General features: G+C 37.3%; 1 pseudogene; it reads left to right on the top strand.

Annotated features, from left to right (window-relative positions):
- Positions 1-336: 336 nt before the first annotated feature.
- LOC106799298 (spermidine coumaroyl-CoA acyltransferase-like) lies at positions 337-10,513 on the top strand (annotated as a pseudogene).
- Positions 10,514-15,825: the final 5,312 nt, after the last annotated feature.

The raw sequence follows: 15,825 nt of genomic DNA, 5'->3' as shown, positions 1-15,825 counted from the left end.
ATGAGTTCATTCTAAATCGGAAAAATTAGCATGTCATTTTTGTGTTAAAATAAGCATTTTCTTGTAGACTAACTTTCCAACTATCTGTCTTCACAGGAAATGGCTCCGAGGAAGCTTTCCTCGAAGAGATCTAGGAAGGAAGCCACGGCCGCAGGGACTAGTGCCGCTCCCGAGTTCGATAGCCATCATTTCAGGAGCACTGAGCACCAGCAGCGCTTCGAAGCCATCAAGGGATGGTCCTTCCACCGAGAGAGATGCATCCAGCTCAGGGACGACGAGTACACAGATTTCCAGGAGGAGATAGCTCGCCGGCGTTGGACGTCGCTGGTCACTCCCATGGCTAAGTTTGATCCAGATATAGTTCTTGAGTTTTACACCAATGCTTGGCCTACAGAGGAGGGCGTAAGGGACCTCCAGTCATGGGTAAGGGGCCAGTTGATTCCTTTCGATGCAGACGCCCTCAGTCAGTTCCTGGGATACCCCCTAGTATTGGAGGAGGGCAAGGAGTGCGAATATGGTTAGAGGAGGAACCGGGCCGACGTATTTGACGAGGAGGCCATCGCTCAGCTGCTATGCATACCAGGTCAGGATTTTGCCCGGACCGCTGCTGGGAGACGGGTGCGGATCATGCGCACCAACATGACTACCTTGACCCAGACATGGATGACGTTGCTGCTCAGCAACATCCTGCCCAGCGATCACAATTCCGACCTCCCTCTGCCGAAGTGTCAGCTGGTGTATGCCATCCTGACACGAATGAGCGTCCATGTGGCTCAGTTGATCGCTGATGCCATTTATTTATTTGCAGGTATGCCGCCTACCAGGCAACCTCTAGACCCAGATAAGCCTAACAGGGCCCTGGGTTTTCCAGCATTAATCATAGGTCTCTGCCAGTCGTTCGGGGTTCCTGTCACACCTAGTAAGGTGATTCGACTGTCGATCACCCGAGCTTTCATAGAGAAGTATTGCACGCCTAGACAGGCACAGGGTGGTGACCTGCAGGCCCCAAACGCACCACCGCCACCTCCTTAGGCTGACCCAGTTGGGTCATTTGACACGGAGCGGTATTTACGGCATTTGGTTCGCCAGCAGGCGGCCAACCACAGGGCGCATGTGTAGACCCGTGACTGTCTCTACCATCTCAGCCTCAGCCTACAGAGCCAGGGTTTTGCTTCTTTTCAATGCCCTACTCCTGATCAGTTCAGGGTAGAGGTCGCATGGCCCGGAGATTGGCCTGAGGCCCAGGCAGGGGAGGCTCCTGGTGATGCAGATGGGGCCCGAATGGATGAGAAGATGACAGATTTACTCGATTTCTTGGGGGGGGGAGCGGAGCCACATGACCAGGAGATCCCTAGATCCATATTCTCTTTTTATGTTTCCTCTTTTATCTATTACGTATCATTTTATTTTGTATAATTGAGGGACTAACGTTTGTTTCGTTTTGATTGACTCTTGTTTTGTGCATACATATCATTTGAACTGTTACGTTAGTGCTTACTTCGTTGTTGTCAATAGTGTTTGTTGAAATTCCGGAACCGTGTAGAGTTTTTCATTTAGGAACGTCGTCCTAAAAATAAAATGAACCAAAATCATGATAACGCCAAAAATAAGAAAGAATCGTTGTGAACAAATGTCGTGTCTATGTATACAAAGAAAAGAAAAGAGTTTTTTTATATATGTAAAAGAAATGTTTATAGAGGGATTTTTGTGTGTGTAAATAATGTGTGAAAAGAAATTCTTGCGTGTGTGAGCGACGAGTATATATAAAGAAACTTTTGTATAAACTACGGGTGTGTGTTGGGAAAAACGAAAAAATGAAATCTTTGAACAGGAATAGGGTTTGTATATAGACCGTGTTGATGTAAAGAGAAAGAGTTTTAATGCGTGTGTACAGAAAAAGTTCATCATAGGAATGTAGGTGTACCAAGAAAAGTTTTTCTCGTAGATGGCAATGGATGTATAGTTTTTTGTGAACATAAAAATGAAACAAAAAGGAAAAAGAAAGGAAGACCTCGAAGGTCGGCATGTTATGGTCGTAGGAAGCATAAATCATTCGTAGAGAGCAAATGTATCTTTTGGAAACAAGGGACTAACACTAAGAGTTTATTTTCCTAAATGACCGAGATAAGAATGGATGGTTTCATTGAACCGATGAAAGAACATAATTTGGAAACGTTGGGTCTGTTTGTGTAAATCCCCAACTGTAGTATCACAATGCCATAAACTGGATGCTTGAGTGCCCACCTAGCTGTGGCCATGACTAATTTTGCACGTTGTTTCCGAATCATCAATGTTACGCGTGCCTTGTGGAAATGATATGGAAGTTCAACCCGAGACCGATACCTTGACACACGAATTTGTTGTGCCCCAGATATCAAGATCGGGCTCCCACGAAAAAAGACCCTGTTGAGACACGACCTTAGACCACTTTGAACCTTGGCCTATAAAAAGAATCCTCATCCTTTCCCCCGAAGCAAAGGACAACGGAATCTCCTCAAGGGAGAGCAAATAATGAATGCTAAAACCTGATTTCCCAAAGAAAGAAATGGAGAGGGAGAAATGAAAAGTAAGAAAAGGAAGAAATGAAAAGAAAGAAAAGGGAAAAATGAAAAGAAAGGAAAAGAAGGATTCTCGATCAAAGATCGGAAGAAAGTAAAAAAGGAAAAGATAAGAGGAAAACAGAGTAATTCCCGATCAATGAAAGAAAGAGAACAAAAGATTTTTGGACCAGATAAATTTTCGGCAAGGTAAATGACTACCGGTAAAGGAAAACCCATTTTTTGGTGGTTCTTCCTTTGGGATTGCCATTCAAAGTCATTATCGACTGGCGATATCCCGTCCCACTTAAACAAAGAGGAAAAGACCGAAACACCCAGTTTCCTTTCCAAAAACACTACCCTCGAGAAAATCCTATTGATCCGTGATCGTGCGTGTGATCTTTTGATTCGATAGGAAATCGTGTGCAAAATAAAGTCATGGTGCAGTTATGGTTTAGGATTAGGGTAAAACACTTGCCTGTGTGAGTTTTTATACACTATGAGTGATTTATTCCCAGTTTCAGCTTAACCCGATGTTTCCCCTGAATGTTCATTTAAAAGCTAAATGTTGACATCCTACCCTTCATCTTCGGTTACAAGGAAAATTACCTTTGGTACGGGTATATTGTTTCTCTAAGATATAGTGCTCTCGCGAATGATTTATTTTTCTTTGCAAAAAGCATGATTCCCCTTTTTAGGTAGGAAAAAACCGGTGGACCATTCGGTCCTGCCAACAAATCTTATTCGGAGCCCTATGAATTGATTGTCATTCATGCATCCTCCACCAACGAGTCTGGAGCCCCGCGAATTGATTGCCTAGCGCTGTTCACCTATCCTCCACTCTCAAATCTTATTCGGAGCCCCATGAATTGATTGTCATTCATGCATCCTCTACCAACGAGTCTGGAGCCCCGCGAATTGATTGCCTAGTGCTGTTCGCCTATCCTCCACCCTCAAATCTTATTCGGAGCTCCATGAATTGATTGTCATTCATGCATCCTCCACCAACGAGCCTGGAGCCCCGCGAATTGATTGCCTAGCGCTGTTCACCTATCCTCCACCCTCAAATCTTATTCGGAGCCCCATGAATTGATTGTCATTCATGCATCCTCCACCAACGAGTCTGGAGCCTCGCGAATTGATTGCCTAGCACTGTTCGCCTATCCTCCACCCTCAAATATTATTCGGAGTCCCATGAATTGATTGTCATTCATGCATCCTCCACCAACGAGTCTGGAGCCCCACGAATTGATTGCCTAGCGCTGTTCACCTATCCTCCACCCTCAAATCTTATTCGGAGCCCCATGAATTGATTGTCATTCATGCATCCTCCACCAACGAGTCTGGAGCCCCGCGAATTGATTGCCTAGCGCTGTTCGCCTATCCTCCACCCTCAAATCTTATTCGGAGCCCCATGAATTGATTGTCATTCATGCATCCTCCACCATCGAGTCTGGAGTCCCGCGAATTGATAGCCTAGCGCTGTTCGCCTATCCTCCATTCTCCATTTTTATTTGGAGACCCATGAATTGATTGCCTAGCGTTGTTCATGTGTCCTCCGCCATCGAGGCTGGAACCCATGAATTGATTGCCCAGTGTTGTTCATGCATCCTCCACCATCAAGTGTGGAGCCTCCGGTGACTAGGAAATGTGGTTTTTGTTATTTTCCCGATCGGTTCGTTCGCCAAACATGTGTATATATGTATATTATGTTATTGGTGTTTTTGTTGTTTGTGTTTTGTTTTGTGTTGTGTAGAAAAAAGGAGAAGGAGAGACGGGAATCGTCATAGACTAATCACGGAAAGGGCGAAGACGGACGAAATCAGTGTTTTATCTTTGCTTTCCTCTTATCTCCGATAAAAGGTAAGTAAAGAGGGGCAACTGTCATACCCTAATTTCGTCCAGGGACTATTGCTTGATGGCATACAACCTTTAATTGACCGCTTCAAAGTACTTGGCACCCTTTGTTGCACAATATGTGAAGTCCTGAGACGCGCAGGAAATCAAAAGGAAGCGTTGTTACGCAATCCGTGAAATTTCGTAACGTGACGAAAATCAAAAGGAAGTATTGTTACGCAATTCGTGAGTTTTCGTAACTTTTTCGAAAGCTAAAAAAGAGTAATTACATGATCCGTAAGGTTATGTAACCTTACGGAAAGAAAATAAGTATCGTTATGAAATTCGTAAAGTTTCGTAACATTACGGAAAAAGAATCACCAAAAAAGTAAAAGGGGGTGTATTTAGTAAAAAAAAGGGGTGCAAATAGCAATCAGGCCCACTTGGGCCTTCCAGATTCTTCCTCCAGAAGGCGGTTGCTTCTGGAGGAAGCAACCTGGCTCGCCTGGGCGAGCTGGGTGGCAAGCTCCTCCCCTATTTTGCTATAAATAGGGGGAGGAGTGAAGAAGAAAGGGGTTCGGCCTTCTTAGCACTTCGTATTCACTTGAAATTGTTGAGGAAAATTGTTTCCGTGAAGAAAATCCTGTTGGACCTTGTGGTCTCAATAATCTTAAGAGGGATAGGCTTAGAATGCAGAAGAAGCAACAACAATCAATTTAACAATGTTCTTTAACGTGCAAGACACAACTGATTGCAACAAAATAAATAAGATAAGGGAAGAGAGAATGCAAACACAATTTTATACTGGTTCGGCCACACCCTTGTGCCTACATCCAGTACTCAAGCAACCCACTTGAGTTTTCCACTATCTTTGTAAAATCCATTACAAAGTCTGAACCACACAGGGACAACCCGTCCCTTGTGTTCAGATGCTATACAACAAGAGACTCACAGTCTCTTAACCAATCTCATTGAATAAGAAGAATGGAAGAAGAATTCTCTCTTCAAGAGAAGAATATTACAATAAAGATCATGTAGGAATCCTTAAAGATTTTGCAAGTGTTTGGCCAAGGATTTCTTTTGAGAGAGCATTTGACAATGAAGTTCTTTTGGAATCTCTCTCATTGTCTTTTGAGAGGATAAGACATTTTTGCCAAGCAAAACTCTCTCTTCAATTTCGTCCCAAGTCACACATATATATAGGCCTTTTATGGCCATTCAAAATCCAAATGATAAGATGTGACTGTTGGCGATATTCCTTGAAAATCCTCTCTGGTAATCGATTACAGAATTAGTGTAATCAATTACACAGTTGTTTTTCAACAGTTGTGGCCCTTCATTTAAAATTTGAATTTCCAATGTTTAGAGTCTCTGGTAATCGATTACATATGATGTGTAATCGATTACACACTTTCAAACCATTGGTAATCGATTACATGTATTGGTAATCGATTAGATGTGCCTTGAATGACTTGAAACCTTTCATTGTGAGGCAAGGCTTGATCTTGAAGAAATCTTGAATCAAGGCTTTGTTTGTTGAAACAATCTTGTATTAATCTTGAAGCAAAATGAGCCTTGTTTGATTCTTCTTTTGACATCATCAAAATCATGTATACATACATTCACAAATCCAAGCCGAGGCGCTTCCGTAACGTTTCTGTGGGTAATTACGCGAAGATTTTCAACCGTTCTTCATCATTCATCGTTCGTTCTTCATTGTTCTTTGATCTTCAACCGGTAAGTACCCAAATCGAGCTTTTCAATTCATTCTATGTACTCGTGGTGGTCCCCATTTGTTTCGTGTATTTTTATTCTCGTTTCATTTACTTTCCGTACCCCCTTTTGACGTGCTCCAGTCATTTATTTAAGTCATTTCTCGCCTAATCAAAAAATAAAATAAATTTTCACCGATCATTTGATTTGTGATATCTATTAATTTCTGTTAAAATGAAATTCGACCGTTCGGTCGTGTCGTAACCACGTGGGAAATCAAAAAAAGGAGGTAAAATAATAATATAATAATCAAAAAATACCTTTTAACGAAATAAAGCGAAAAAAACAATTGGACGTTTCTCTTTGGGATTTCTCTTTCTTAATTGAATTGACTAATAACTAAAGTAAAACTAAGGCTAAAATCAACCCGCAAAGTCAATCTCGTCCACAAAAATCACTAAAAAAGGATTTGAAAGTTCAATATCTCAGTTTTTCTTACCAAGTAAATGGATCATTTTTAAGGTCCAACGCCTTAAAATGATCACCTTCCAAGTAAAAATAATCGCTTGATTCACCCTTAAAAAGAACTATGTAGGTCTGATTTCCTCTTCGATGGAGGGTACGTAGGAGCAAGAGCCCCGCTTTTGTCGACCTAAAAAATAAAAAGAAATAAAAGTTAAGGTAACACAATTTCCACAATTCTAAAAATAAGGTTGTTGTCCTTTGAGACAAACGTGAGAGATGCTAATACCTTCCTCAAACGTAAATACAACTTCCGAACTTGGAATATTCTTTATGACCGGTTTCCTTCGATTTTTTCCAACATTTTCCACAAATAAACGTTGGTGGCGACTCCGCGCATTTTCCTCCTTTGGAAAACGCACCCGAGAACCTCGCCTCGCGCGCCCGCAAAAGGGCATGTTGCGACACATAGATTTCATTAATCCAAACTAATTAGAAAGTAAGCCCGCACAAAATATGTGTGATTTTGGGACAAAAACCGGGGAAAACAAAATTAGGAACAAGTGCTCATGACTTGTTCAAGGAAATGACTATAATCCAGTAAATGATAAGTGATAACTTTGTACTTGCTCATGAATTGACTTAAGAGGAATGAAGATTCAGTTAACTACAACAAAGAGTCCTTATAAGATACTAGGTCTAAGATAAAGTGATACTAGCTAACACCTAGCAGGAAATTTCAAAGAATTTTTACTTGAACAAAGCAATGCATTATTGTTGTCAATGTTGTGCTGAAACTGTATCAATGATTGCCTAAGTCCCCTTCACCTAAAAAAAAATTTTGGTAGCTATACTAAATTACAATTTACAACTTTCTTTGCTTGAGAAAGAAAAGCCAACTAGAACTCTCTAACCAAAATTGTGCTTATTCGCCTTATATTAACATGAAAGAAATCATGAATATACAGCAAGGCCAAGAGAAAGAAAGCAAATATTAGTGAATCTTCGGCATTTTGTTGATGAAAGTTTTCAAAACGAAACACAATAAAACATTCAATGAAAGGAAATTTAGAGCTCATAGTAGTTTAATAACATGTTGGAACCAGACATTTTACTTAATTCTCTTAAACCAAAAAACTCAACATTAAATGATATTCACTTGTTAACATTAGAGATTAAAAGAAGAACGAGATATTGCAATAAAACCAACCAAGTTCATAGTTGCAACTCACAACTTATAGCAGAAACAATTCCCAGCCATACTACAACAGATGGAATTAAAAATAATTCATATTCCAGATCATAAGAAGTTAAACTGACCCGAGTTCCATTTTGTTCATGTTTAAGGACTTTTAAAAGGCTTGGGGGATTTTTCGATTCATGGAGTACTACAGAAAATTAGATTGGAACTATGGGAAAATAGTAAATCCCTTTACAGAATTATTGAAAAAAAAGGTAACTTTCATTCATGTCAAGCATGAAGAGACACAACAAGCCTTTGAAACTTTATGATTAGCCATAGGACACTTAGGTATGTTCACAAATCATAACATGCAACAAAATATCTGGGGTGGTTTATTGGAAAGGAACAAAGAAGGATATCCAGTAGTTTATAGCTGAATGTCAAGTACACAAGAAATAAGCATCAAAGCCAGTACCTCACCAGTCTCTTGTAGCCATTGCCTATTCTAATCCAAAGTTGGAGTGACATCTCCATGGATTTCATCAATGGTCTATCCACAGCCAATAGGAAGGATAACACCTCGGCATGGAGCATAGACTGCACAAATATGCCCATTTTTTTTTTTGCTATAGTTCATCCTTTCACAACCAAGAAGATAGGCCATATTTTTATATCTGAAAATCTAAAGAATCATATGTCCCCTACTTCCATTAGGGATCAAATCTTGCTCATGCATTTCTAGTCAAAATTATTCAAGCGAGTGGTAACTAAAATGAAGAAGTACAACCATGCTTAACATCCACAAATGGATGGGAAAACTAAGGTGGTAAATAAATGTTTGGATATTTAACATGTTTCATAAGGTATAAGCAGTGGCCATAATCATTGAGTTGGGCTGAATGTTGGTTCAACACAAATGATGCCCTTTAGAGCCTTGTATGGAAGGGATCCTACCTTACTTTTAAGAGGGAATACATTTCCATCAATCATAAGCATTTAAAGTATGAACCAGCTCTCTAGTGTCTACTACAAGGGACTTAATTTTCGATGACTTGAAGCATAATTAACACCATGCTCTACACGACATAATGCAACAAAATAATGAGAATAAGAGATTTGCAGGTAGGAGATAAGATGTATAAGGAATCTTGGTCTTAAAGGTTTAGATTCTTGGCCCAGTAAAGCAATGAGAAACTCAATCCAAGATTGAAGTTCATCCTGTATTCCATGTCATTTGGTTGAAGAAAGTTGTATCAAACTTTTACAGTCCTCAAAACTTACCCAGAATATTGACAAACAATTGGTTATTGTAGACACAACCGAAGGAATTTTTGGATTTTTGACACACTGCTCATGTGGAAGATGAGTTATCAATATGACATGAGTTACACGTGAGAATTCTTCATAGTGTCTGGACCACTTCAGAGGTCTACTGAAAATATGTCACACTGTCTTTATATCATTTTTTGTTCTATTCCTGGTCAAATTCAACCAGAACTCTCCTAAATGTGGCAGATGGAATTTAAAATAGTACATACTACAGATCATAAGAAAGTGTCCTGATAATAGAAATAGTTCCATTTTCTTCATGTTTTCACACATTTTAACCAATGTTATTCTCATATCCATAATCTAGTATCAGTCTGAAAACTCTTATAATGAAAAGAGTTGAAGGAAATAAACTTACAACCCAACAATTTCTGCATGTTAAAACAATAACAAAGTTGGTAGTTTAATTGTAAGCTACATTTTCAAATCCCCTTTCCCTCCTAATCAAGGTGTCACTTTCCTATTCCATATGTGCGAGTTTCAAATTCTTCAACCAATCCCATTTCCTGAGTTGGGAGTGTATAACATCCTTCATATTAAGACCAAAGGAGAGTCACTTAATAGTTAATACATATATATTCTCATATCCTCACATCTCTATTTTTTACGCATTAAATTCCATGGCAAACCTAAAGACACCCCTTGTCCTTAATATGAAGGATCTTGTATGTGATAGTTAAACCCTCTAAGCCTACACCCCCTAAATTTCTTGCATAGTCCACCATTGATAGTGATCCAGTTCTCAACATTTTGTGTCAAACCATTTATGTCTACAAAGCAAATCTTGATTCACCAAATGGCTAACTAGACCCTTTTCATGTGATAAAAGAAGCCCTCTCGAAGGCCTTTGTTTGCTATTATCCACTTGCTGGGAAGATAGTGAAATTTGATGATGGAAAACTTGGAATCAACTCCAATGCTAATGGATTTACAGCCCTTGGAGGCAACTGCTAATTGTGAACTCTCTTCTCTTCACTACCTTGAAGGGATTGATGTTCCAACTGCATAGAAACTAGTGTTTGATGATGATAACCCTAATAATTCTCATGATCCCCCTTTGGTTTTCAAGGTACCAACTTTCTCTATGGGGTTTCACCCTTGGAATGGGCTTGTTACACGGTGTTTGTGATGGGTTTGGTGCATCTAAATTCTTCAGAGCCTTGGCTGAACTTGCATGTACAGTGGAAAAAGTGAGCCATCAATGAAACCTGTGTGGGAGAGGTAAAGACTAATAGGGACACTACTTCTTAATATGGAGCTAGTCTAATTTCCCATAGATGAGACTTCAAGAGCAGTTTCACCATTTTAGCCAACCAAGGAGAGTTGACATCAATGCTTTAACTTAAACGGTAAGAGCATACAAAGACTCAAAATGGAATAGATGAAGGAAAGTCATGATGTTGTGAAAGAAAGCTTCACAACTGTTGAAGCACTTGCTGGCAACATTATTTAAGCAATTTTTATTTGTTATTGTAGTTTTTTGTTCTTAGTTTAGAGTCTTCACTTACTAGAATGAAAAATTGATTTGCTCTAGTTCCAAACTATAATATTCTTGAGTTTGACTGCCCAACTAACATTATTCAAAGCACTAAGAGAAAATTTGAGCCAATGTCTGTATTTCACCTACGCATATACATTCACAATGAATCCGTGAATGTTCCTGGAAATTAAAGTGAAACCAATTTATAACCTGTTGTTGGTGGGGTGGCTGATTTCATTGATTTGCTCCAATTCCATTCCAACATATTAAAAATGTAATCCACCTTCATGGCCATGTAGCAAACCAGTATTCATAGAGACAGTGGACCCATTACACACATGCTTCTCACAACTTAAATATATTCGAAAAAGGGATTTCTACTTAAAACTCAGTATATGTAGGGTTCAAATTAAACAAACACAAATTTGCAATGTCAAAAAATTCATAAACATGTTGCAAACACCAGGCACATATAAATGAAAGCTATAACAAATGAGGGAGCATGAACAACAAAGAAATTTAATTTAGGAGAAAAGCGACATTGGTACTTACTACACGATGAAGGTAGCTGTAAGCAATGGAGGGAATGCACTAGCTATGGCGTGGAATGAGAGTGAGACAAAGCAGTGCAAACTGAAGTAGAAGGAAGGGCACGACAAAGCTTGTGGCAAACTTTGAAGGTCACGGCGGAGTCAAGGGCGCATGAAAATGAGTAAATTAAAGGCACAAATAATCCATTCAGAGTGAAAACTGAAAATTAATAAAATAATTAAAAATCTTATGACTTCGATCAAAGACGGTTTTATAAAAACCATCGTTAACGGCTAAAAATAGTTGGCATTAATTTCAAAAATGCCACCAAATGTTTTACTACATCGATTTTTCAATAACCGACGTAGATACAACGACGCAGAAAGACGCTTTTCTAGTAGTGAAAGAAAGAAAACAATCCTATACATAAAAAAGAAAGAAAGTAAACTTTGAACGTTTTAGGGTTTTAACCACAACCACAACATTCTAATTGACTTTGTTTTCATTATGTATGAGGCTTTTGCATTTAGTGCAACCATCTTTGTGTTTAGTTTGAGCATCAGAAGTTCATTTATGTTCCTTCATTTATTTCTATATTCATTAAAAATCATATAACTGAACCATCTTGCAACTCTACTTGTGTTGGACAAGGGTTCATTGCATGTTCTATCCTTAAATAACAACCAATTCTGCTTATTGTAGCCTGTCATTATGAGTATATTTATTCTATAAAATTGATGTGTTTTGCTCACTATGAAAGAGTAGTGATTCGTCATTTATTTATTTTAAATTCTAAGACAAAAAATTATCTTAGAATTCTCAATTATTTTATTTTTTTTGTAAAAAAAACATTCTAAGATGGTTTTTTGACGAATCGGGAAAACCATCTTAAAAAATAAAAAATGAATGCTTTTGAGATGATTCTTAGAAAAAATCGTCTTAGAAAATTTACTTTTTAAGACGACTTTTAGGAAAATGTCTTAGAATTCTTAATTTTTTAAAATTTTGTTTACAAAAAAGATATTCTAAGACAGTTCTTTAAAAAATTATTTTAGAATGTTCATTTTTTAAGACGATTTTTTTTCCTAAAAACCTCTTAAAAACATTTATTTTTTATTTTTAAAAAGAACAATTTCTAAGACGTTTTCAAAACAAAATCATCTTAGAAATTATATCATTTTAAGACGATTTAGAAACCGTCGTGAAAAGTATTGACTTTCCACCAAACCAGCTACAACCACGGTGAAAAATCATGATTAAAAGATCCTTAAAACCATTGTTAAATGTTGTTGTTTTGTAGTAGTGTCAGATTGCTGCATCAATTTGATAAATCTAACCAAATCGTACCTATCTTAAAAAAACGCCTTGCTCTTCAAATATTTTGGATGGGAAATAAGTTTTGGTGAAAGTTCTCAACATGGTCTTATTTGTTTAAATAAAAAAATAACATAACATAAACTCAAAACATAACATACAATTAAATTTTTTTATGCTTATTAATTTTCACAAATTAATACAAATAATGACTATTAATATTCACAATTAAAGCACACGTCATTAAGTCCTAAATTATTGCAAATGTTAAAATATTTATTTATTAAAAAATTTTCATTTAATTTGTATCAAAATGAAATTTCCAAAAAGTATCCTAGACCTACTTCCTTTTATATATATGAAGATACATTTTAAGAGATCCAATACGTCTTTCTTTTTTCTCTACTGAATTATAATTTAGTGCACATAAAATTGTTTTTTTTATTCAGATTGTACGGATATGCACGAAAAAGCAAGGTAGGTCTATTTAGGTAAGTGTGATGATGTAATTTATAGGAAAACGACTCCAATTGTTACGTGGTGATATGTTGTGATCAATTTGAGTAATTTGACTTTTATTTAGGTTTCTCTCCTTGGGATGTTTCAGTGCGCTTTGGGCAAACAATTTGAGTCATTGGAGACATTCTGGTCCAAATGCACCTGATTGAGGGCGATGCTGCCATTGTCAAATGTTCAATATGAATTGAAAATTCTGCCTAATTTACCAAATTACTTGAAGATCGTTTCCTCATCACAAATCAAATTATCGATGTATAGCCGGATATAAAAATTGAAATTCATCTTTTATTGTACAATTATAATAATTAAACATATCGATAGAAATGTGATTATTTGATCGTGCATAAGAAATTTTTTTATTATGAGAGATAAAATTTATTTGTGATTTTTATGAGAGTTAGTCTCATGACTTTTGACGAAAGTACCTTGCTTGTAAAAAAACTAAAATAATAATATAACATAAATAGACATTAGTAGGTTAAGAAGTTTTATATCTTATTTGACTAAAAGCAATGAAATCAAGGAAAAAAGGAAAAAATATATAGATAAAAAAAATCTTTTCCATTTTGTTCCGTGTATCTTTTTCTTCTGTGAACTGACAAAATTAATAAACTTACAACGAGAAAGAAAATAAAATAAAACTGAAAATTCCTTAAATGAAAGACTTCTTTTTTTCTATTTTGTTATCCTTGTTAGAAGGTGGAAATAAAACAACCATTTTAAGAACAAGATGACCAAAACAAACTTGTACAAGAAGGTTCGTTTGCAATCCATTGACATTCGTTCCTGTATTTAATATTTTATATGAACAACATAAATAAGAAGACAGAGAAATAGAAAGTAAAGTCAATATTCAGTTATACCATTTCTGGTCCAGATACAAATGCCTGATGCTAATCTATATTAAGTCTTATAAAGGAGTTGTCTAGGGAAAACCCTATTGTGCCCATGCTTCAGCTGTTGACATGTGTCCATTTTAATGGTTATTTGGTCATTTTCGCATCCCACTTCCAGGCTGTTGGTTGCTCCACGTACTGCTACAGGTATCGTGTGCTGCTGCGTTGGGTTTGTTTCTTCTTCATTTTGTTTCCATCTGAGCTTTGGGTTTTGGTTAAAATTCACGTTTTTGTTTTCAGCTATTATTCTTTGGTTTTGGTTTTTCCTGTTTAGCTTTTGTTTCATCAATTTTGGTTTTTGTTGTGGGGATTTTGTTTGACATTTTTGTTTTCGACTATTATTCTCCGGTTTTGGTTTTTCCTGTTCAGCTTTTGTTTCGCCGATTTTGGTTTTTGCTGTGTGGATTTTGTTTGACATTTTTGTTTTCAACTATTATTCTCCGGTTTTGGGTTTTCCTGTTTAGCTTTTGTTTCGTCGATGTTGGTTTTTGCTATGGGGATTTTGTTTCATCAATGCATGCTGTGTTTGGCGAGAAATGTTGTTTGTTTTCGGTATTTTGGTTTTGGCCTTTGACGTTTTGTTCTAGGGATTGTTGTTCCAATATGCATTTGGTATTTGACAGAGGGATGATGCTGGTGGGTGGAATGTTTCCTAATATATTTATGCATGTTTAGTTGTTTCCTTTTTGTCATCCAGGTGGTGGCTGAGGCTGTCTTTTGTCCTTTTGAGGTTGATGTCTAATATGTTTTGTGGCTTATTCATTTTGTTATTAGTTTTATTTGATTGTTCCTACCATTTATTTTTGCTTTTCTTCTCCAACAAATATGACTTATACAACTATTTTCTTGTTGTTGTAGGATAGTATTCATTCTTAGTTAGCAAATCTTTCCTCACTTCCAAGTTGCCTATTAATTAGTCGGTGGAGTGCATGTACCACTTAAATCAGAGGTATTTTCCTCATCTTTGATGAATGGTGAGTCTTCGATGGTGCTTTACTTAGTTTGTTTGCTTTGTTTTTATGCAACCAATTCTTTCCTTGCTTGCAAGTTGGCTATTAATCAGCGGGTGGAATGGAGGCACCGCTTAAATCTGAGGTAGTTTGCTCATCTTTTATGCTTTTTTCCCTTGCTTTTGGTGGAACTATTTGTCAGGTCATTAATGCTGAGTGTTGGATGGTGCTTCACTTGCTTTGTTTCTTTCCTTTGTTTTGCATGCAGCCAATTCTTTCCTCGCTGGCAGGTTATCTATTAATCGGATGGTGGAATGGAGTCAACAACTTAATGTGATGTATTTTGTTGATCTTTTATCCATTTCGGCCTGCCTTTGGTGGGGTTATTTGCCAGGTTATTAATGTTGAGTGTTCGATGGTGCTTAGCTTGCTTTGTTTCCTTGGTTTGTTTTCATGCAAGCATCTTGCGTTCCAGTTCACCTTTCCTCCTGCTGACACTTGCACTTTTGTGTTCTGCATATGAGGTTCTGCTTTTGTTGCCTTCCTGCTAAGTTTAGTTGCATATGCATGTTTTTTGGTGGAATTGTTTGTTTTTTGGCATTGATGTATAATATGTTTTGCGTCTTATTGATTTTGTTATCAGTTTTATTTAATTGTTCGTAACATTTATTTATGTTTTACAACTTATGCAGCTATTTATGGTGTTGAGTGTTCGTTGGTGCTTTACTTGCGTTGTTTCTTTGCTTTGTTTTTAATGTAGGTATATTCATTCCAGTCCGTGCGGCTTTGTGTTCTGCATATGAGGTTTTGCTTTTGTTGTCTGTCGTTTCTTTGCTTTGTTCATCATGTAGGTATATTCATTCCAGTACGTGCGGCTTTGTGTTCTGCATATGAGGTTTTGCTTTTGTTGCCTTGCTGCTAAGTTTGGTTCCATGTGTATATGAGCTTTTGGTTTTCTTGCCTTCCTGCTAAGTTTATTTGCATGTCTATGTTTTTTAGTGGAATTGTTTTTTTTTGTTGTCATCCAGGTGGTTCCTGAGGGTACATTTTGTCCTTTGGTGAGGTTATTTGCCAG

The sequence above is a fragment of the Glycine max genome, chromosome 7 (genome assembly GCF_000004515.6).
Source record: "Glycine max cultivar Williams 82 chromosome 7, Glycine_max_v4.0, whole genome shotgun sequence".
Taxonomy (NCBI): domain Eukaryota; kingdom Viridiplantae; phylum Streptophyta; class Magnoliopsida; order Fabales; family Fabaceae; genus Glycine; species Glycine max.
This window is presented reverse-complemented; position numbering and strand designations above follow the sequence as displayed.